General features: G+C 37.9%; 1 pseudogene; it reads right to left on the bottom strand.

Annotated features, from left to right (window-relative positions):
* Positions 1–2,269: 2,269 nt before the first annotated feature.
* LOC145014225 (mitochondrial import inner membrane translocase subunit TIM23-1 pseudogene) lies at positions 2,270–2,754 on the bottom strand (annotated as a pseudogene).
* Positions 2,755–23,309: the final 20,555 nt, after the last annotated feature.

The raw sequence follows: 23,309 nt of genomic DNA, 5'->3' as shown, positions 1-23,309 counted from the left end.
TAGGTACCCGTCAGTGTCATTGCATAAGAACGAGATAGCCCAACCAAACCTGTACAAATATTCAACTATCGAGTTAATATATATGTAATGTTGTCGTCAAATGAATATGAAGAAAAGTGGGAAATGGAAATCACCTGGAGACACAAAACCCTTTGGTATGAAAACCAGGAGAAAAGTAGTAGTGAACAAGGTCAGGTTCGAAAAGGCTTCTTTTCTCAAAACCAACCATTCAAAGGTTGCATTTGAGAAAATGAAAGTACTTGCATCTGTATCCACTAGCCTCATATAGTCCTTAAAGAACCTATCTTGCATCTTGAATGCTCGTATTGTTGCTACTCCAAGAGACGTTTCAGATGCGTAATTCATCACAGGTGCTTTTGTGGTTCCGTTGATTCCTATTAGTTCCCTTGTAGTTGGCTGATAATATCCCTGTGATTCTCAACAAGATGTAATAATGTTAATAGAGACTTCATCTTTTATATATTGCAAAAAAAAAAGATATAAAGTATTCACCTGAATGTATTTTGAAGCCACGATACCAAAGATGGCTACAATACGAACTTTCCATGTCACTGAGGCCATAATGAAAATCATATCAAGTAGTTCAATACCAGTAGCAATCGAATACACAAACTCAAAGGGTATGTCAAAATCAATCACAATTACATCAGATGAGGCCTGACAGAAGATAGTAAATATGTTACCAAAAGGGTGAAAATTAATTAATTGAATTTAGTTACCAAAGAACTCTTACCCTTGTCAGAATTCATCCAATGGAGTAGAGTCAAAGAATACCATGGGGCACATGTAATTGAATCAGCAAATTTAGTAAAGAATGATTTGGAGGCTTTTAATCCCAAAAGGGCAGCAAGCAGTTATCTCAAAATACACAAAAAAAGGTGCAAGTGGTTGAGAGCTAAGTGTAAACACAAATCAACATAATGTTACTGATTTTAGGGATTTAAATACCAAAGGCTAGCCAATAACTTGCTTCTACTTGAAGAGAAACAAAACTAGGTAGACTTAGTACACACAATACATAAAACTTAATTGGTTCATTCCAAGATAATCTGATATCCTTAGTGCTAGGAGATATTGGTGGGTATTAACCAATCGACCAATGAGAACTGATGGTTTTAGCAACTAAAGAACATATTAAAAGCATTAATGTAATAAATAATACTTACGAAATTGAATATGTTTAGGTGTTAAAAAAGACCTTGTATTGATGTATGCTTAATGGGGTTCTACTTATAGTATTATTTAACCTAATTCTAATTTTTCATCGGATAATCTAGAATTCATATAGGAATGGATAAAAAAGTGCATATAGGAGTTTCCATTTGAATTTATGAAAACAAGTAAAGATAACATGAAATCTAGAGAAAACATGAGAATAATGAAAAGGAAAGAGCTAAACTTGGACTTTGACGTCAAACCGACTCCTTTTTAACTTAAATATTAAGACTTTTAAGCTTTTCTAGGTGAATTCACTAACTCCTCTTTTGAACTGTAATAAAAATCATGTCTAGTAGTCTTACAAGGCATGTTAACTAATTATAAAACAATTCGTATCAATATCTCAAAAGTTTAACTAATGACAAAAATAACCTTGTTAATGCAACGATCAACATCCAGAAGATAACATAAGTAAGAGAGTTGCTTGTTCACATAAGCCTCCGAATACTAGTCAAAAATTAAAATTTCAGTTTTTTATGAAAGGTAATGACAAAAATAGTGTTTTTGAGATGAAAACCAACCTGTCTCACAAGACGACCATTACAACAAGGGCAATTTGGGCATATTGTTCCTCTCACAGGCTCACCAACACCACATAAGTTTAAACTTCGTGTTTTGTAGTCACAACAATCAGGACATGATTAATTTAAAGCATTACAGCCCCTGTATCTGCAATAATCAAACATCACAAATATTCATCAACCAAATATTCAATTTGTGTTCTCACTTGAACAAATATTCATCAACCAATAAAGCCACAGAAACATGTGTTGATACAATTCCCATATCAAAGTCTACAATGATTTATTTGTGACTAAACCCTTTCAGTCACTTATAAAGTACACAACATAAAGGGTTTCAACTATCAAGTGCACAAACAAAATCACACATTTCATTCCATGCCAAATTATGCCAATCATCTAAAATATTGTAAAATACTAAAATATTATAAAAGACTATAGAAGAATCACCTTTGGAGATCTCAAAAGACCGAAACTTGTAATAAGATGAAATTGAATACATATCAAGATCATATTAGTATGTATCTCTTCAAAATCTACTTCCCCGTCACGGGTAATCCCACCGCTATTCCACCAATAGCTCCGGCAACAGCCACCGACCTAGGGCCCGCCGTCGTCTTGTAAAGTGCTCTAGTCACTAATCCACCCACCACGATCCAGCCGCTAATCCAGCCACCACGCATTTCATTCCAAATAACCATAAGTTTTATGGTGTCTCTAGCCTCAGAATCCTTCATGCCCTCTACTAAACCTTTCCCGATGCCAACTACAACATCGCTGAGGTAACCGATGATGGTGTAGTATGTCAAGTTTTTGCCCCATGAACACCATTGAGCGATGGATTCCTCTTGAAAGAGGTATTCAGGAGATGTGGGAAGTTTATACAGGATTTGTGTGGGGACTCTATAAGATCTTGGTAAGGGTTTTATAGCTGACGGTTGTCATGGTGGTCATCACTTTCGTTTTGATTTGAAGATCACAGTTGGTAAGACATGTTGTAATTAGGGCTACAATTAGGGTTTCTATCTTGCAAGAATCTGATTCAAAAGGGGAGAGAGAGAGAGAGAGAGAGAGAGAGAGAGAGTGTGTGTGTGTAGAGGTAGAGGAAGACGAACTGGTTAAACGATTATTAGGGTTTTTTGGTAGAGGATTTTAGAGGCGGGGTGTTTAATTTTTTGGGATTTCATTTCCCCCCATTGGCTATTAAAAATCATAGATCGCGCCTTCCTTAAAAAAATATAAAGCGACACATTTACAGGACGTGCTTTTTTATTATAGGTGCCCTCTGTGATTTTAATTTTTTTTGTTGGACACTACTTTTAGGGCATGCACAAATTTGTGTCCTCTATCCTTCAAATTTTGCAAAACTGACATTATTTTTAGGGCACGCACAAATGTGCGTCCTCTATCAGCGAGTGTCATTGTTTGCACGTCATTAAAGGGTTGTTTTCTAGTAGCATGTCTCAAAATCATAACATCGAATTGTAATATAATCAGAGTACAATCCCATCAATCTCAAAATGCGGAATATTGTGTGTGTGTGACGCGCAGCTACCATGCCGGCTCGTTCCCCTTCGCTGAAGAGGTACCTGAAACTAAATTGAAAACTGTAAGCACGAAGCATGCTGATTTCCCCCATCATACCATGTACCATACATAACACATACTGCCAGGCATATCTGGGTGACCGGCCTACCCTTCTGAGCATACCTGGGTGCTCAACCTACCCCTATTAAGCATACCGGGGTGCCTAATCTACCCCTGTCATACATATCGGGGTGTCCGACCTACCCCTCTGGTTTATCTCAACCGGTTATGGGGACTATTTCATCCCTACTACTACCACATAAAGCATAATATAATCATAATGTTAGGCATATCGGGGTGCCTAACCTATCCCTTGATTCTATAGATCAGATATGAGGACTATTCCCCCTACTTCCAGTATCACATAGCATCATATCATACTAGCACATAATAATATCAGATAGCAACATACCAGATAATTATCACAAAGAAAATTATCTCTACTATAACTCTTACTAGTGGTCCGACCATGGTGCCTTAGACCCACTTCTACTCGAAGGTAACTCGCCTCAGTGTCGTGAAGTGTCTGAATTGTCCTTGGTGATGGGATCAACTCCTCTCTAATACTACACATAATCATCTTCCCTAGTTACCATTTCATGGTCAACTTAGGTCAAAGTCAATGTCAAGGTCAACACCCTGGTCAAAGTCAAATTTCGGTCAATTCGTTGAGTTCCAGGATACAGAATCAGGGCGCTTTACAAGTGACTCGGTGAGTTCATCCTTGGACATGCTGAGCCCAGCTTCATGCTAGTTGGAACGTTTAATCCTTGACTTGTAGATTTCCTCGCGAACTCATCGATTTCATCTTCATGTAAGGTGGTTCTCTTGGTGTTGGACTTGTCGAGTTCTTCCTTGACTCCCGAGTCCATCTTCTTATTCATGGGACATAGCCTTGATCGCACCGAGTTAGTTCACACACTCACTGAGTCCCATGATTTCTAGGTCCTTAATGAGCCCAAAAGGCTGAGTGCTCTTCTAACTTAACACATGGTCCAATATCAGAAGGGATTTGGTGGGAAATACAACCGGGCTCTCCGAGTCATATGAGTAACTGACCGAGTCTTTCTATGTCCAAAACTATACACTCTATTTCAGTTGGTCTCAATGCATCCATAACATAGATCTGACCTCCTAGGGTCCATAATACACGTAAAGTTCCAATCTTGATGTCCATACATGGGGTATTTGGCCTAAATGGCCCTAAGATGGAGTCTACAAGATGCATGGAGTGCATATGGCAATAAATTTGGAACATTTATGCCATAAGGACCCTCAATGGTTCCAGATTTAAAGTTAGACCTTCAAAGAACCACAAAATCCCAAGTATGACCCTATAAAAGCTTAGAAAGTGTAGAAATAAGCCCTAACTAGAGATTTAAGAGATAGATGGTCAAGGTTGAAGCTTTTTACCTCCAATAAACTAGAAATGGGGCACAACCTTCAGATCTACTCACTTCCACTTGACCTCCCAAGCTCCTTCTTCATTCTCAAGCTTCACAACCACCACAAACACACAAAAATGGCTCAAGAACACTCAAACAAGGTTAGGGTTTTGATTTAGGGTTTTATAGACATAAGGAGACGATAAGTGAGGCCACAACTGGACTGGTAAGTTGTTTAAATAAGGTGGAAACCCTTAAAATTAGGGTTTCATCCAGACTAGCCTACCTGTTGAGTCGGGGCATCAGACCTGGTGAGTAGGTTCTTCAACCTACATCCAAATCCAACCTCTACTCGATGAGTTGGGGCCTCCAACTCACTGAGTCCCAGAACAATTGTGCAAAAGTTTAAATCAAAATTACATACCAGGAATCGGGCGCTACAAATGTCCCCCACTTATTCTAGACTTCATCCCCGAAATCTACCACTGCATCTGGAAAAAACTTGAGGTAGTTCTCCCTCATCTCGTCCTCTGGCTCCGAAGTCCATTCGTAGCCCTTGCGGTGCTGCTACTCCGCCTTCACCAGCTTAATCGTCTTGTTCCCCAAGTCCTTTGACTTCCTGTCGAGGATAGCTATTGGCCGCTCGATGTAGTTTAGGCTGTTATCCACGTGAATATCCTCTAAAGGTACCACTGTTGAATCATCTACCATACACTTTTGTAGCTGGAAGACGTGAAAGGTGCTATCAATCTGGCTAAGTTCAGCTAGCAGGTCAAGCCTATATGTCACCTTACCCACCTAGGCTGCAACCCTGAAAGGCCTAATGTATCGGGGGCCCGACTTGCCCCGCTTCCTGAATCGAATGACACTTTTCCAATGTGACACCTTTAGGAGGACCATATCTCTGACCTGGAACTCCACGCCCGAATGATGCTTGTCCGCATAACTTCTATGATGACTCTAAACAATCGGAATCCTGCTTCGAACCTGTTGGATCCTCTATGTCGTCTTGAGTACCACTTCGGTACTCCCCATGACCCTCTGCCCAACCTCACCCTAGCATATTGGGGTCCTGCAGTCCCTCCCATATAACATCTTGTAGGGAGGATGGTCGATACTTGGGTGGTAGCTATTGTTGTAGGAAAACACTGCCAAAGGAAGGTAGGTATCCCAGCTACCACCAAAGTCTAAAATGCATACCCACAACATATCCTCCAAGGTCTGAATGGTCCTCTTGCTCTGACCATCTGTTTGAGGGTGAAAAGCGGTTCTAAAGTGCAGACGGGTGCCCAACTTTCTTCTAGAATTTGGAAGTAGATCGAACATACCTGTCTAAAATCACGAAGAATGGGACTCTGTTTCAGGCTATAACCTCTCAAATGTAGATGTCGTCCAGCTTCTCGGCTGAAATACTCTCCTGGATCGGTATAAAATGGGTACTCTTGGTCAACCGATCCATGATGACCCATATGGAATCCACTCAGAATCTTGGTGATGAAATCCATGGTAATATCTTCCCATTTCCACATGGGGATGTCCAATGGCTACATCCTGCTTCATTCAGGGCCACCAATAGCCAGACATCTCTCAACATACTAGGCCACATCCTACTTCATGGAAGGCCACCAATAGTTGGGACGAAGATCTCTGTACATCTTCGTCGCCTCGGGATGGATAGAAAACCTAGATTTGTGGGTGTCATCCATCAAAACCAGACGTACTCCGCCCCAGTACGACACCCAGACCCTCCCATGCAGGTACAACAGCCCACGGTTGTCATAATCAAATGAGGCCACCTGGCCTATGATCCGCTCACATTTCCGGTGCTCCTCCTTCAAACCCTCGACCTATGCCTCTCAGATCTGCTCCAATAGCAGAGTCAAAACCATCATCCTCAAGAAAATGTCTCTGATCAGGGTTCTCTTGCGACTAAGCGCATCGACCACAACATTGGCCTTCCCCGGGTGGTAGAGGATCTCACAATCGTAATCCTTCACCACATCTAGGCACCGACGTTGTATCATGTTTAGATTCGACTAATCCATTAGGTACCTCAAAATCTTGTGGTCCATGTAAATGGTACACCAGACCCCATAGAGGTAATATCGCCAAATCTTAAGGGTGAAGACAACCGCCCCTATCTCTAGGTCATGCGTCAGGTAGTTCGGCTTGTGAGGCTTCAGCTGCCTTGAGGCGTAGTCGATAACAGGCCCCCTCTGCATCAGTATTGCGCCCAACCCCGAGATGCACACATCGCAGTATACCACAAATCCTCCATGCCATCTGGCAGTGCGAGGATCGATGTACTACATAGCCTTTGCCTCAATGTCTTGAACGCTACCTTCTGCTCAAGCCCCCAATGAAAAACCATGACCTTCTTCGTCAACCTGGTCAAGGGTACGACTATCTTGGAGAAGTCCTGAATGAATCATTGATAATAGCCTGCCAATCCTAGGAAACTCTGAATCTCAGAAGGAGACGTCGGAATATACCATCTCACCACGACCTCTACTTTGGCCGGGTCGACCAGAATACCATTCTGGTTGACAAGGTGCCCAAGAAACTGCACCTCGTACAACTAGAACTCATACTTGGAGAACTTTGCGTACACGATTTCCTTCATCAGGGTATCCAAAACCTCTCACAGGTGCTCCTCATGATGCTCCTGCATCATGGAATAAACCAAGATGTCTTCAATGAAAACTATCACAGACCGATCCAGCATCGGTGTGCACACGCGTTCTTGAGATTCATGAACATGGTAGGAGCATTGCAATGGAAGCAAATGATATCTGAAGTATGGAATATGGGAGTAGTGGCAGTACAATCCTTGCCAAAGTACCCAACCTAGTTGCACTTATAGCAGCCTGATGAACCTAATCTACACACCCCCTCGTGCAGCTTGCCACACATCCCACAACAGCTCTGGCCCTGATGGCCCTTCAACTAGCGTCAAATCCCTTGGGTTTCTTCCCTGAAACCCCATTTACCTTCCCCTCTTCCTCCTTCCTCTTTCATATGTGCTCCAAGTTAATCTCCCTCTCCCTTGCCTTGGAAATCATAGAATCCAGAGTCGGGCATGCTGAGTATCTAGCATGCTCCTGAATATCATCTCTCAAGATGTCATGATAGCTGCTTTTCCGCATCTCCTCATCTCTCGTATACCGAGGCACCAACAAGGCCCTCTCCCAGAAACTTCGCGGTAATCTCCGCCATTGTCTCTGTCATTTGTCTTATGTCGAGGAACTCCCTGGCCAATTGTTGGAGCTCCACAGCCGGTGCGAACTATGCCCTAAACCGAGCTACAAAGTCTGACCAAGTCATAGTCTCAATGGCTGAGACTCCCAAAGAGTCACCAACTGAATCCCACCAATCCCTACCTCTATCGACTACAAGAAAAAGTTGAAATAACTACGGAAATTTGCTACGGAAGTACAATTTGTAGCTATTCTGCTATGGAATATGCTACAGAATGGCTTTTTGTAGCTATTTTACTATGAAATTTTCTATAGAATTGCATTCTGTAGCTAATAATTGAATAGTTACGGAATTTTGCTACGGAATTAAAATCCGTAGTTATTCTACTATGGACTATGCTACATAGTAGTTAGACGTAGGTATATTTGCTACAGAATTAGCTACAAAATTACTTTTTCTAGCTAATAATTGAATAACTACTGAATTTTACTACGTAATCGGAGTACGTAATTATCATGCTATGGAATTTCCTAAAGAAGTATAAGGCGTAGGTATTTTCCTACAAATTTTACTACGGATCAAAGTTTGTAGTTATGTAGCTACACAAATTGTTACGGAATCAAAATATGTTGCTATTTTGCGACAAAATTTGCTATGGAATCTAAGTCCATAGATAGCTTGCTATGACATTCGTTACGATGTCAATATCCATAGCTACACAACTACATAATTTGCTATAGGATCATAAATTGTAGCTATTATACTTTAAAATAAAAGCCATAAATATTATGCAATAGGAATTTCAAATATGCAATTTTAAGTGTTTGTAGGCTTCTCAAGGCAAGTTTAAACCCTTAAAGTATCTCAAACAACCACGGATGAGTCCCATACTGTTCGATTGATTTTAATGTTTGAAACACTAACTGGCACATTCTATTCAAGACTGAAACTACTATATATATATATATATATATATATATATATATATATATATATATATATATATATATATATATATATATATATGATCGTTCTCGTTATCCCTTCTCTCTATTTGGGTATTTGACAACGATCCCTATCCTTTAGCAATTTCCCAATTTACCGGCGGTATCACTCTTCTTTAACGATTTCCTCTCAACCGAAGATAAGGTAATTATCATTATCTCTTCCCATCTCTTTATTTTAGTTTTTGTCCAACAATGTATCTTTTCAACTTACTTTATTAGAACTCATATTTATGTATTTTCTATACAGTTACAATGAGTGTGTGTGTGAAGTGTGAGCTATTGAGATTAAATTCTTTATATGGTCAAACCATTTTTATAATAGTTTTGGACTTGATTAAGAAATAGCATTGGTGTTAGGTCGATAAGGTGTCAAATACTTTGTTGTCTATTTTTCAGTTTTTTGCATATTTTCATATAATGGGACCATATACATGTATATTTTCAATGTATGACAATGTACTTCTATTTAGAGGAAATTTAACATGTGGAAGAAATTAGGAATAAAGGTCAATATTTTTGTCATAATGAGACTCTTTTGGCAGGTAAAGTTGAGCTATTTTGCTATCAGGTCATATTGGTTCAAAATAAAACGAGTAAATTACACGAATGGTCCCTATGGTTTGGTGTAATTTGCACGTTTGGTCTGTAACTTATTTTTTAACTCGGAAGGTCCCTAGTATTTGTTTTTGTTACACGTTTTGTCCCTGTCTTACCTAAAAAGACTATTTTGCATTGATTTTTTTTTTTCATTTATTTAATCAAACACACTCTCAACCCCACTCCGTCACCTTACCTTACCTACCCCACAATTTCCCCCTATTTAAATAATAGTATTTTTAGATAAGATAAAGACCAAGCGCATAACAAAAAATAAACAGTAGGGACCAAGAGTGTAAGAAAAACAAATAGTAGAGATGTCTCTCAAACATCCAGCCGCATACCGAACCTTCAACCCCTCAGGGAAGAAGCTAGTCAACTGAGCAGACTCCATGTCTGCAATCCATCGTCTGGCAACAATCGGGTTTTTCACCCCATGAAAGTCTGGCGCACCACACCCCCTGAAGTCCTTGAAGGATAGTGTGTGCAATGTTGATTTTCAGGATGCCATGTCGCTCCTAAACTCCCTGAGGCGATCCTCCAGCAACTCTATGATCCCTTCCTTGATCGATCCAATGTTAACAGAGGTCACCTGAAGGATACCTCTCACGATCTCTGACACGATGAACTCGCATAGTCTGTCATCCATCGGCTCGGAACCCGAACCCAAACATAATCCTGATCCCGATCCTCCTGCTCCGTGACGCGTAATCATCACCATTCTGAAACAAAATACATAAGTGTCAAGGTCATACATAATCTCGAGAGATCTTACATGCTTTACAAGTTCCTTGGTTCTATCTTAGCCCTCATTGACTCGAGTATGGGTCCTCTGCTTTCAGTAGTATAGGCTCATACTACCTTCCACATCTATTCGTACTTTTCTCAAGGATTGCTTCGACTTCACTAAGTCCCTTCTACAACTACTGCACTCCTTGCTAATCTCATCCTAGGCTTACCCTAGGGTAACTCTCCAACCCAGTCCCCGCCATCAACGGCGTAAGAAGTTTCTGCTACCTTCACCTAACTAACTTGCGAATAACATTACATATCACTGAGACCAGATAATTCCTCGAATGAGAGGTCATGCCCTACAACAGTTGGACTCAAACAAGAATTGTGGAACAGGGTTAAACCTAACCTTCTAAAATTATTTAGTCCTCTCAATATGAAATGTAATGTATTCGTTTATTAGTTAGGTGAAGATAGCTAGAACTCCTCTTGGCACAAAGCAAGCAGCATTCAGGCGTTGAGTGACCCAAACCAAGCATATTCTATCCAGACTATCATGCAACTCAATAAGCATATACAACAGGTATAGCAAGCATCTTCCTAGATCCTTAGCCCTATTCTAGCATTCTGTTCTCAGATACATATAGTAGGCATAAAAGGCATCCTTTCTAGATCCTTAGCCCTAATCTAGCATTCAGTTCTCAAAAACATATTATCTCATAACATAAAATGTATGGGTATCTTGGGGAAAACTTACATGAGCTCGGCCGGTCACGGACATCACACACCTTTTTCTTTCTCCAAACTTCTTACTTTAACTTTAGAAAAACCATTTTCTTGTGAAAAATCTTTCAAACCCTCGATTGAAGTTCAGACACCCCTGGAGGTGTGTCCGAATCCCTCAAACCAAAGCTCTGATACCAACTTGTAACATCCCAACTTTCAAGACCAAAAATGCCGTTTTAATTACGTTACTTATAAAACAGTTTACTGAAAAACATCATTGTTATCATATCAATCCATAAAACCATAATAAGCATGTCTCAAAATCATAACATCGAATCATAATATAATTAGAGTACAATCCCGTTAATCTCAAAATGTGGAATGTTGTGCGTATGTGACGTGCAGCTACCACGCCGAATCCTTCCCCTTCACTAAATAGGTACCTGAAACAAAACTAAAAAATGTAAGCACAAATCTTAGTGACTTCCCCCATCATACCACATACCATGCATAACATATACTTCCAAGCATATCTGGGTGCCCGACCTACCCTACTGAGCATACCAGGGTGCTCAACCTTCCCCTGCTAGGCATATAGGGGTGCATAACCTACCCCTCTCAGACATACCGGGGTGTCCGACCTACCCCACCGGTTTATCTCAACCGGTTATGGGACTATTTCACCCCTACTACTACCACATAAATCATAACATAATCTTACTTTCAGGCATACCAGGGTGCCTAACCTACCCCTTGACTCTATCGATCAGATACAGGGACTATTCCCCGTACTTCCAGTATCACATAACAGCATATCATACTAGCACATCATCATATCATATCATACTAGCACATCATCATAGCAAATAGCAACATACCTGATAATTATCACACAGACAATTATCTCTATTATAACTTTTACTAGTGGCCAGGCCTTGGTGCCTTAGACCCACTTCTACTGGAAGGTAACTCACCTTAGTGTCGTGAAGTGTTTGAACTATCCTCGCTATCGGGATCAACTCCTCTCTAATCCTACACATAATCATCTTCCTTAGTTATCATTTTATGGTCCACTTAGGTCAAATTCAAAATCAAAGTCAAGGTCAACACCCTGCTCAAAGTCAACTTTCAGTCAACTCGTCGAATTGGTCTACCAACTCGTCGAGTTCCAGGACACAGAATCGGGGCCCCTTACAAGTGACTTGGTGACTTCATCCTTGAACTCGCCGAGCCCACCTTCACGCTAGTTGGGACGTTTAATCCTTGAATGAGTTCCTCATCAACTCGTCGAGTTCATCTTCATACAAGGTCGTTCTCTTGGTGTTGGACTCACCGAGTTCTTCCTCGAATCGTCGAGTCCATCTTCTTATTCTAGGGACATAGCCTTGAACTTGCCGAGTTAGTTCACACACTCATCGAGTCCCATGATTTCCAGGTCCTTAATGAGCCCAAATGACTCTATAAAAGCTTAGAAAGTGTAGAAATGAGCCCTAACTAGTGATCTAAGCGATAGATGGTGAAGGTTGAAGCTTTTTACCTCCAATGAATTGGAAATGGGACATAACCTCTGGATCTACAAGCTTCCACTTGACCTCCCAAGCTACTAATTCCTTCTCAAGCTTCACAACCACCACAAACACACAAAAATGGCTCAAGAACACTCAAACAAAGTTAGAGTTTTGATTTAGGGTTTTCTAGACACAGGGAGAGGATGAGGGAGGCCACAACTGGAGTGGTAAGTTTTTTAAATAGGGTGCAAACCTTTGAAATTAGGGTTTCATCCAGACTGGCCTACTCGTCGAGTCGGGGTATACGACTCGACGAGTAGGTTCTTCCACCCGCGTCCAAATCCAACCTCTACTCGACGAGTTGGGGCCTCCAACTCGTCAAGTCCAGAACAAGTGTGCAAAATTTTATATCAAAATTACATACTAGGAATCGGACACTAAAAAGTAGGTATTTTGTGAAGGCATAAATAAAGTAGTGGACAAGGTTTTTGCTTATTCATCTTCGTATGACACGAATCAAGAACTTTAATCAATATGAATTGAGTACGGGAAGAAGAAAGGGTGTGAGTTGATGAATGGTGAACATTTAAATATCCCAAATTTCAAACCAAATATTTCATTTTAAAAACAAAGTAAACAATGCCATTCATTCATAAAAGTAAATATCCATTTGCTTCAAAAACATAAATTCAAGTATTGATATTATAATGTGAAACATATTGGAAACATTATAGCAAATGTAACGCATACATTTCGTACTCTTCCCGAACTTTCAAAAAGACCTATAAGATTTAAACTTCAAATCATAAGAAAAAGCTTTCTAAGTACCTCAAGATACCACATACAGCCATATATAAAGTAACGAGTATGTTTAAGCCCAAAAATCTATTTCAGCCAATAAATCTGTTTCAACCCAATGACCTGTTTCAGCCAATAGATATGTTTCCACCCAACTACCTATTTCAGCCAATAGGTCTATTTCAAGCCAATGCCCCATTTCATCAAACTGGTCAATTTCAACCCAACATGTCTATTTCAACCAAAAAAGTATATAACTTATAAGCATACTAACAAGAGTCATGAAGATAATAAGCACGTAATGATCTGTAATGTCCTACAATATAGTGAGAAACTCACCTACACTACTCAACAGCTACCTCAACAATAGAACAACTAACCTAAGATACCTAATCAAATGGAGACCATTCCTTAATTGAATACTCAATTCTACTAAAGTTTGACTAGAAGTCAAATTGGTCAAAAGTTAACAATCAATTGTCAAAATCAACACTTAAGGTAACATGTTCATCACACCCTCTCATAGGCACCTAATTCCCACTACAGGACAAAACAATTGAGATCTAGCTCAAAATCAACTGCACATCTGGAAGCCCAAAATTTCTTCGTACTAGGGAAGGATACGTCGTACCCTGACTTAATCTAAAGGGTAAAATGAGTTAATCCATTAAGTTAATCCCTTCAATTTCCATATTTGATCTTTAACAATGTCCTAATAGATGAAGTGTCCAACTTTATCCATTAAGACACTCCAATCGAGAAAGATCCAAGCTTTAAATCTCATAAAGTCCAAGAATACATCTTTCTTTTGTTAATCTAATAAGTCCAAGTCTTCCACTTTCATATCTATATCAAAATGATGTCTAAATTGATAGATTTTCCAACTTTATCCATTATAAGGCCACAAAATTCCAAGATCTAGAACTCTAACTTGAGAAATGACTAAAAACCCATATTTCTTTATACATGGAGTAAAGAGAGATTTTGCATGCACTCTCTACTCCAACAAATGACCATATATCATACCAAACATCAATCAAAAGCTCAAGAGTTCTTCAAAATCTATGAAGTCACTAGGGGACCAAAACTTATTAAAATGGACCAAAACTCAATATATTCATAGTTATAAAGATAAAACATAATAAAGATTGGAAATTTGTGGCTTACAAAGGTCTAGAATGTGAATGGTGGTTGTATACTTAAAATTCATAGCTTCAAAGGCCAATCTTTCTTTTTCCTTCCCTCTAGAGCACAATAACACCAAAAAAGAGCACTAAAGGATCAATAAGAGAGTACCAAAATGGATTTAGAAGAGAGGATGAGCTCCAAACACTTTAAGGGATGCTAGGGTTTCATTATAGGTGTTCTACATGATAAGGGATGAAAATGATGAACCCTTAGGGTTAATGGCTTTTAAATACCCAAAAAAACCCAAAAAAAAATGAGCAACCCATTAGATCGGGGGCTCCGTGAGCTTGGTAAGATGTGACAGCCATCAAAATTCGAGTTGGTTCTAGATTTTACTAAAATTAATTGCATGCATAGGCATGACACATACTAGACTTAGTAACTAGAAGCTAAGTTATAACCTACTAGAAACTTGGAAACAATTAGAAATGATGGATAGTGTACTTAGATTTCACATTGATATGTGAATTCTACAACTACTTAACTGTAGTGACTATCCATATTTGGGTCACTCTTTGACTCGAACACCATTTAATGAATCATATACACACATCATGCACTTGACCTCCAAGTAGAAATTAGGTCGGAATCTCGTAGGAACTTAAGTCAAAGTTGAAACTATGACTAGTATACTTGGTTCTTCAATTTCACTTGAATCTTGGAACCACTACATAGAAATGCCAATAAAGTAACAAAAATGAATTGAAAACGTTATTTATAAATACAATAGAGTTATAAGACTCAAAAATAATTTGAAGTCTCAAAGATTCAATTTATTTTGATATCCAATGATTTATTAAATCTTAAAACCTAAAAGCCCAATAACCTAAACTTTATAAAGTTTAACATCAAGAATTCTATAAAAATAATAATGAACCTTATAATATTAACTTATAATAATTAAAATTATGAAAATATAACCAATAGAAAATAAATTTAGGTCATTGATATTTAATCTTATTCCACAAGCTAAAAAACTCAAGAGTTATTAACAAATCTCATTTAAAATACACATTTTATAAAATTTGGAGGAATTTTATAAAAGACTTGGAGAAGTGTATCAAATTAATGGATGAGAAATTAAATATCATCTATCCTCCCTCATAAATTCGGCCCTCCTCTCTAACACTCCATTTTCCCAAAATATGAATCATTCATCTCTTCCCCACACTCCATCTCCTCTCACTCTCTCTCATTTCTCTCCACCACTACAACTATTTCTCTAATCCTCCCTCCCAACCACAAAATTTCCAGCCAAATAACACCTATAATCATGAAATCTTCATCATCTAGGAGTGTTCTTAAAGGTAAACTAGAAAATCCTTCCTTTCCACTTCATTTTTCCTTCATTTCACTAAGATTTTCTTGCATTTTCTTCTTCTCCTACCCCTTTATAGTGAAAAATCATGAACACATACAAACATATACGGTTTTAATGATGATGGTGGTAGTATTTCACCCTAATACAACATGCATGTTGTAGATGGTGAAGTCTCATTACCTAAACCTAAGTCAAAATCAAGGAAATGCACTTTTCTACACGTTTTGGTGGAAAAATACCACATGCATCCTAAGTTTTCTTTTAAAAATGACTTATAAACATTTCAAACTCATGAATGGTCTTCAAACCAACATCCATGTGATGATCTTCAAGCTTAGATACTAGATGATCAAAGTTTGTTGTTAAAAGCTTTCAAATATGTTCATAAAGGATTTATTCTCAAATAAATTTCTAAAAGTTCTTTTCTATTCAAATACAATTTTTCCCAGAATCGAAACAACAAAATAAGATGACCTGTAAAATTTTCAAAAAATATTTCATTTTTCTCGAATTATTATAATTATGACAATAAAATAAAAAATCAATCATATAAAATACTTTCTGATGTCCATACATCCTGGATAAATTTGTGGATAACCTTTAAAGTTATTGAACAGCTGTCATGAAGTTGCATCAATTTTTGTTACTGTTTCCTATGATTTTTAATTTTCTTTATGATTAACTCAAATAAATCATAAAACTAAGTTTTTGGATATTAAAAGAGCATTTAATAATTTTCCTTCTTCTAAGACATATTTCATACTTTGAAAAATATTTTGGGGTTTTTTCATAATGTATTTATATTTTTCCATGATTTTTCGTTTTATAAAGGACTAAAATCGGGAAAAATAGTTTTACTCATCCAAAATTCATGAACATCTACCAAAAAAATCTTATATTACATTAGGATGCTACATAAAAATTTGTACAATTGTTCTCTTATGTAAGCTATTTTTCTTCTATTTTCCTATAATTAAATACACTTAAATCCACAAAATCAGACTCCAGTATATAAAACCAAGAAAAATAGCCAAACTGATTGAAAAATAATTTTTATATTTTTCACAGCTACTATATGTTTTAATAACACTAGTATAAAAAGTTTTGGGAATTTTGGAAACTTTTTCCTATTTACCTCCATTTTTGTTAGAATAAATGCACAAAAATAATAATATTAGATTAAACTATTTAGAAATCCATTTTCATAATTTTACCAACTTATGTACACTGTGTATGAAGTTTACAACAAGTTTAATAATTTTCTTTAACTGTTTAGTATTTATTCATGAATTAATGCTTATTTAATTAAATAAAATAAAGAAAATATCTAAACTGTTTGGAAACCAACTTTTATATTTTTTTCCACCTTTTATATATGTAATAACAATAAAAGAAAATTTTTGGGGAATTTTTGAAACTATTTTCTATTTATCTATATTTTGATAGAATAAATACCCAAAAATCAGAAAAATAATGTTAAACTGTTTGAAAATACAGTTTATTATTTTTCCCAGATTACATATGTTCCATATATCAGTGATGCACAAAGTTTGGAAATTTTTCTTAACTAATTGATATTTTTCAAGAATTTATATCTATCTAAAGAATTAAATGTGGTTAAAATGGTCATATATATATATATATATATATATATATATATATATATATATATATATATATATATTCATGAAAATTTATCTTGAAGTGTCTTAACAAAGTTAGAACCAAAATCAGAAGTATGGTAAATTTTATTAACTATTTTGTATTTTTCATGATTTTATGATTATTCAAGAAATTTAAATGGTGGAAAATAGCTAGACAAATCAAAATACAGGAAAACTTATCTTAAGGTCTTTGACTTCAATTAAAACTGAAAAGAAAAGTTTGGGAAATTTTGGAACTAAATTGATTTAGTTTTTTTAAATATTTAATCATTAGAACACCTCATAAAATGTTAATTTTTAGCATTTGAATAACAGGAAATTCCACTTGAATTTGTTATACAACAAATTGATTCATAGAAATCTAAATTTCACAGAAAAAATGTTTGTAACTTAAGAATATTAAATTTTGACACAATATTGGCGTAATTGTTTTGTAGTAGTAAGTATACTAGTGTTACATTTCGAGTAGAGACTCACGAGCGTATACCATTATTGTAGGAATTGGTAGTGGTATAAGTGGAACGTAGTTCAAGGCACCATTTGCATCATCTCAATGCACTTTGAGTATTCACGACTTCCCCTATTTTCTGTTTTTATATTTTGGGGTGGAAAAGCATGTCCGAAAAACTATTTATTGTTTGTTGTATTTAAATTGATTTGTATCAAACTTGATTACTATATTTTGCTATGTATATCGACCTAACTTGAAACATTAAGCCTTATCGTCTTAAGTCCCTTCCCTTACACTTTACTCCAACCATTAACTCTTTGAGCCAATGGTCATTATGAATAGAGCTATTAAGAATTGACAACTCCTCACTCGCCCGATTGCTGGAGTGCATGATACCATATAATCTATGGAATGATAATCATAGATCTTGCTAGGGCATCAGTCACAGGCTTGGTTCGGAACTCATTGTTTGCTTATATACATACAAACTCTTTTATTAATTTTAGCAATGAACTTTGTTCCTCATCATAGCAATAAACTTTGTTTCTCATTATAACAACGAACTTTTATTACTGGAAACTTATTTACTCTTGTTAGCAACGAACTTGTTTGCTCTTTGTAGCAACGAACTTGTTTGCTCTTTGTAGCAACGAACCTGTCTACTCATTTGAGTAACAAACTTTGCTTTTCATATTAGTAACAAACTTCTATTTATGGGTACTTGAATACTCATTTTATCAACGAACTTTTATTCATAAAAACTTATTTACTTATTTCAGAAATAAACATTGTTTATGGAAACTGTTAACAATATTCTGATTTTCATGATTTCAAACTATATTATGTTATAAAACCTGTGAGTACTCTAACTATTTTTATAGTGGACGCTTGTTTTACATGCTTTTTTAGGAATCACTACTAAGTGGCACATAGAGACATATCACTTGGAGGAACATTTGCACGCGTGTTTCTTTTTATACGTTGTAATTATTTTTAAAAGTTGTTCAAACTCATTGTAAATTATAATTCTTTTTAATACTATGGTTGGTGTTGTCTTTTAGATTTTGTTATGAGACCCTTTGTATTACCACGCCCCGTGTTTCTGCATTAGCGGGGTCTGACAATTTGTCACCTTTGGCATTATAGAACTGTAACAGCCCGGATTTCCAGGTATCTTTAATTTCATATTTTTGGTATTTTGTGAGGGGACTCGACGAGTTGGAGGCCAAACTCGCCGAGTCGGGTCGCGGTTTTGGACAAAGGTTCGGGTCTGGACTCGGCAACTCCAAGGGATGGACTCAGCGAGTTTGCGCTATTTAATGAAACCCTAATTTTCCAGTCCTAAGCCTTATTTAAAGGACCTTATGGCCCTTCATTGCGGCCACCTTGAGCCTTGAGTGCACCAAAGCAGCTGAGAGTCCTTGTGAGTGAGATAAGAGGCTATTTATTCACCAATTTGTGTGTTATTGCAAGAAAGGAAGGAGAAGATCAAGCTAGAAGAGTTGGGGAGCTTGGATCTGCTTCTATTTCATCAAGGGAAGCTTCTTGAGGTAACATTCAGAGCTAATCTTCGTGTTTTGGTTGATATGTCAAATCTAGGGTTTCTTCTTGCCCCATTTGACTTGTATTTGAAGTGTGAAAGGTCCCATGGAGATATGGAACCTAGATCTGGACCTTAGCAGGTCCAGAAGGCCCCAAATGATATGCTTTATGTCCATTCTTTTGAGTTGGAGACTAAGGTTGCTATATTAGAGGTTATTTCCCCAAAAAGAGCCTTGTAAGTGTTGCATGGCGGCCAAGACTGAGACTTTATGTGATAAATGAGCTTGGGAAGGCCAGATCTATGTGTGTATGGAACGGATCTGACCGTAGAAGCAAGTTTTAGCTGATGCATGGCATGGACTCGCCGAGTCTGAAGAACAGACTCGACGAGTAGCTTGAAGATTGTCCTTAAAACCACCCAATGAGTAGTCCTGCCGAGTTATGGGCGACTCAGTGAGTCACAGAGAGTTAGAGAGGGATTAACAGGTGGACCGAGTCGAGTTGGGACTCGCCGAGTTGTCCTTGCGACTCGGCGAGTTGAGTCGCGGTGGCCCCGTGATTCATGACCAGGTGGAACTCGTCGAGTCGGGGGAGTACTCGACGTGTCAAGGGGAAATCCTCGTGTCAAGGGGAAATCCTTGCGAGTTGGTGAAAACGCGTAGACTTGTCGAGTCGCTCTAGTGCACTCGCCGAGTCCGATCAAATTGACCATTGACTGTTGACCAGAGTTGACCAGTGTTGACTTGATAGGGATGGTTAACCTTAGTGGTACAAGTATTAATTATAGATATATGATGTTATAGGAGGATTATAGCTCGGGGGTTCGAGCACGAGTGATTTCCAGGGTTCGCGAGTTATCGAGATATACGAGGTGAGTCTTCTCATTATACTGTACCCGGAAGGGTTTGACTATGTGACCGGAAGGTCGGATATGCTATGAGATATATGTGTTATGTGTGATAAGTTATTCGTTATATGTGCCATGTATGATATGCTTGATATGGGCCGGAAGGCATTATATTATGTGCCGAAAGGCGGATATGTTATGGGCCGGAAGGCGTTGTAACATGGACCGTAAGGTTGACGTGGGTAGGACCAGAAGGTTCACCCAGTCGGGACGGAAGTCCCCTGAGACATAAGGACCGGAAGGTCAAGGCCTGGAAAGGCGTATGTACGTAGGTGGTATTTTGGGGAACTCACTAAGCATTTATGCTTACAGTTGTTGTGTTATGTGTTTCAGGTACTAGCGAGGACCGTGGGAAGGCGCCGGCGTGATCGTACACACACTCGGGGAAAACTATTTTGTGATCTTTGTTATGTAATCGGTCGTGACAATATTGTTTACATTGGAACTTAAATTATTACTCGATGTTTTGATGTTTGTAAAAAAAATAAAAAAATTTGTTTAAAATTTACGTCGTTACAAGAACTCTAGTAACCTTTTTTTTGAGTTGTAATTAGAGAAAGGGTGATACTTCAACTTTTACAAGACTTGAAGTGTGAGTTGGTCACACCTTTGGGAAAGGTGAGTCAACTTCATGGTTTTTAAAAGTATATTGCTAGGAGTATCCTATATCTTAGATGGCATGGGGTGAACCTAGTTATCTAGAATATATGTTCCCTTTTAATGATTAATTATTGTGACATGATTGTTGAAATACTTTATGTGTAAAAATATCTAGGATGTTGTATGCTAGATTCCTCAATGTTTGATGTGAGATGTGAGCTAAGGTCATGCTAGATTGATTGTTATGCATGAATATTATGTGTTATGATCACGTCACTACTTGTTTGAAAATATATTTTTTAAAAATTTTTTAGGACAAGCATGATAGTGTTGTAAACCATTATAGGAGTATTGTGAATGAAAGTGGTGTGTGATGTAAAATGTAATACCTACATAAAATTACATGTTTGCATGAAATGGACCCTTGAAGAGGTAATATGTTAATAAAAGAAATTACATGATATTTACATGACTACTTGAAGAGGGTGAAAGTGTAACTCCTAAACTAATTAATTAATATTAAATTAAAAAGGGGAATACACTAGCGGGGATAACAATGGTAACCTAGATATATGTAGATACCCTATTCGGATTATTGCGGGGAATTAATGGGTTTAATGACACTGATGGGAAAAGAGCTTAAGCTAAAGCAGTGTCAAATTACTTTTACAGGAGATTATTCGAGACATGGTCCGAACGGTGGAAGGATTAGAGTTATGTTGGTCTAGAAGTGGGACAAACGCAGACATCATGAGGAATTGTGAGGTGTAACATGGTGGAATTGGCACCATTCCTACCAGTCCTTAACGACAAAGCATGTTTAGGAATGTACAATGTCGGAGTAGTGAATGCAGCACACCGGAGATAATGTATATCGGTGTGCGTTGTGCCTCACCTTGTGCATTGGGTCGTGTTAGTCATGTTAGTAGCGAATAGGGTAGTTTCCTTGGGGGTTTGTGGTGAATAAATACACACTAATTAGGAAGTATTACTTTAATAATTACAGTGATGGTGAACGGTGGGTAATTATTAAAATAAGGTGGAAAAATAAATATTTTATAATAATATTATAGCAGTGAAAAGATATAAAAAATTTAGTTACAGCGAGGTTGAGGATAGTAACTAATAAAGGAAGCTCTAAAAGAATAATACAAATAAAAAGAGCTAGATAATGTTTGATATGCAGTGTGATGTTAATTATGTCTTACTTGTAAGTCTTTGATTTTGTGGGGACGTTTTCTGTGATCCATCAATGCTATGTGTGTTTTTCTAACACTGTATTATAATTTACTCACTTAGCTTATGCTAACACTTGTTCTTCGCTTGTTGGTTTTTGTGTATTGGAACATGTAGCTTGACATGACACCTTGGTGAGGATGGGAACCATTAGATAGTTTTATTTAGTATCTTTATTCAGTGAAATTCCTGCTAATATGACCTGTCCGACCACACTTAAAGCAACCATAACCACCCACCTTGCACGCCTATCGTGCATCTTGCCGTACTTGTCACAGTGGCTCCAGTCCTGCTGGCCTTTCGAATCAAATACCTTGGGCCTCTTGCCCGAAACCCCTGAACCCTAAGCCTAATCCGGCTTCCTCTTCCTCTCTATCTCTAGATCAATCTCCTTCTCTTTGGCTCTCATAATCATATCATTTAGTGTCTTGCGACTGGGTTAGCTCACAAACTATTGTTAATCACTCCTCAACATCTCATGGTATCTCGCCTTCTCCGTCTCCTGATCCGCCACATACGACGGAAACCAAAATACCTTCTCGCGGAACATAGCGGTGATCTCAGCCACCATCTCAGTAGTCTGGAAAAGGTCCTGGAACTCCCTCGCCAGCTACTGTACCTCAATCACCAGTGCAAATTCAGCTCGAAATCTAGTCAGAAAATCATCCCACGTCATCGAATCAACTGTCGCATCATCCATAGAGCACACAACCTCCTCCCACCAATCTCAAGCTCTATCTTTCAGAAGACAGGAAGCAAGTTTGACCTTTTCCCCATCGGAATAACTACTAGTGTGAAAGGCATTAGCAACATCCGCTAACCATCGTCTGCTCGCGATCGGGTCCTTCTCCCCTAAGTACTCCGGAGTATCACATGCTCGGAACTCATCGAAGGTCAACGTGCAAGATCCCATCAATTCTACCATCTCAGATTGATAATCGCTAAAATGCACACCCAAAATCTCTAGAATGCCCTCCTTGACCGTACCAAAGATCACATGAGTCTGCTCAAGTATGTTGTAGGTAATCTCAGATGAAATGAACTCATGCATATGATCATCCAAATGTCTGGCTCCAGATCCTGAGCCTGAACCCTCATTAGA

The sequence above is a fragment of the Lactuca saligna genome, chromosome 9 (assembly GCF_052625555.1).
Source record: "Lactuca saligna cultivar CGN05327 chromosome 9, ASM5262555v1, whole genome shotgun sequence".
Taxonomy (NCBI): Eukaryota; Viridiplantae; Streptophyta; class Magnoliopsida; order Asterales; family Asteraceae; genus Lactuca; species Lactuca saligna.
Note: the sequence above shows the minus strand (reverse complement) of the source record. Positions and strands in the feature narration are given on the sequence as shown.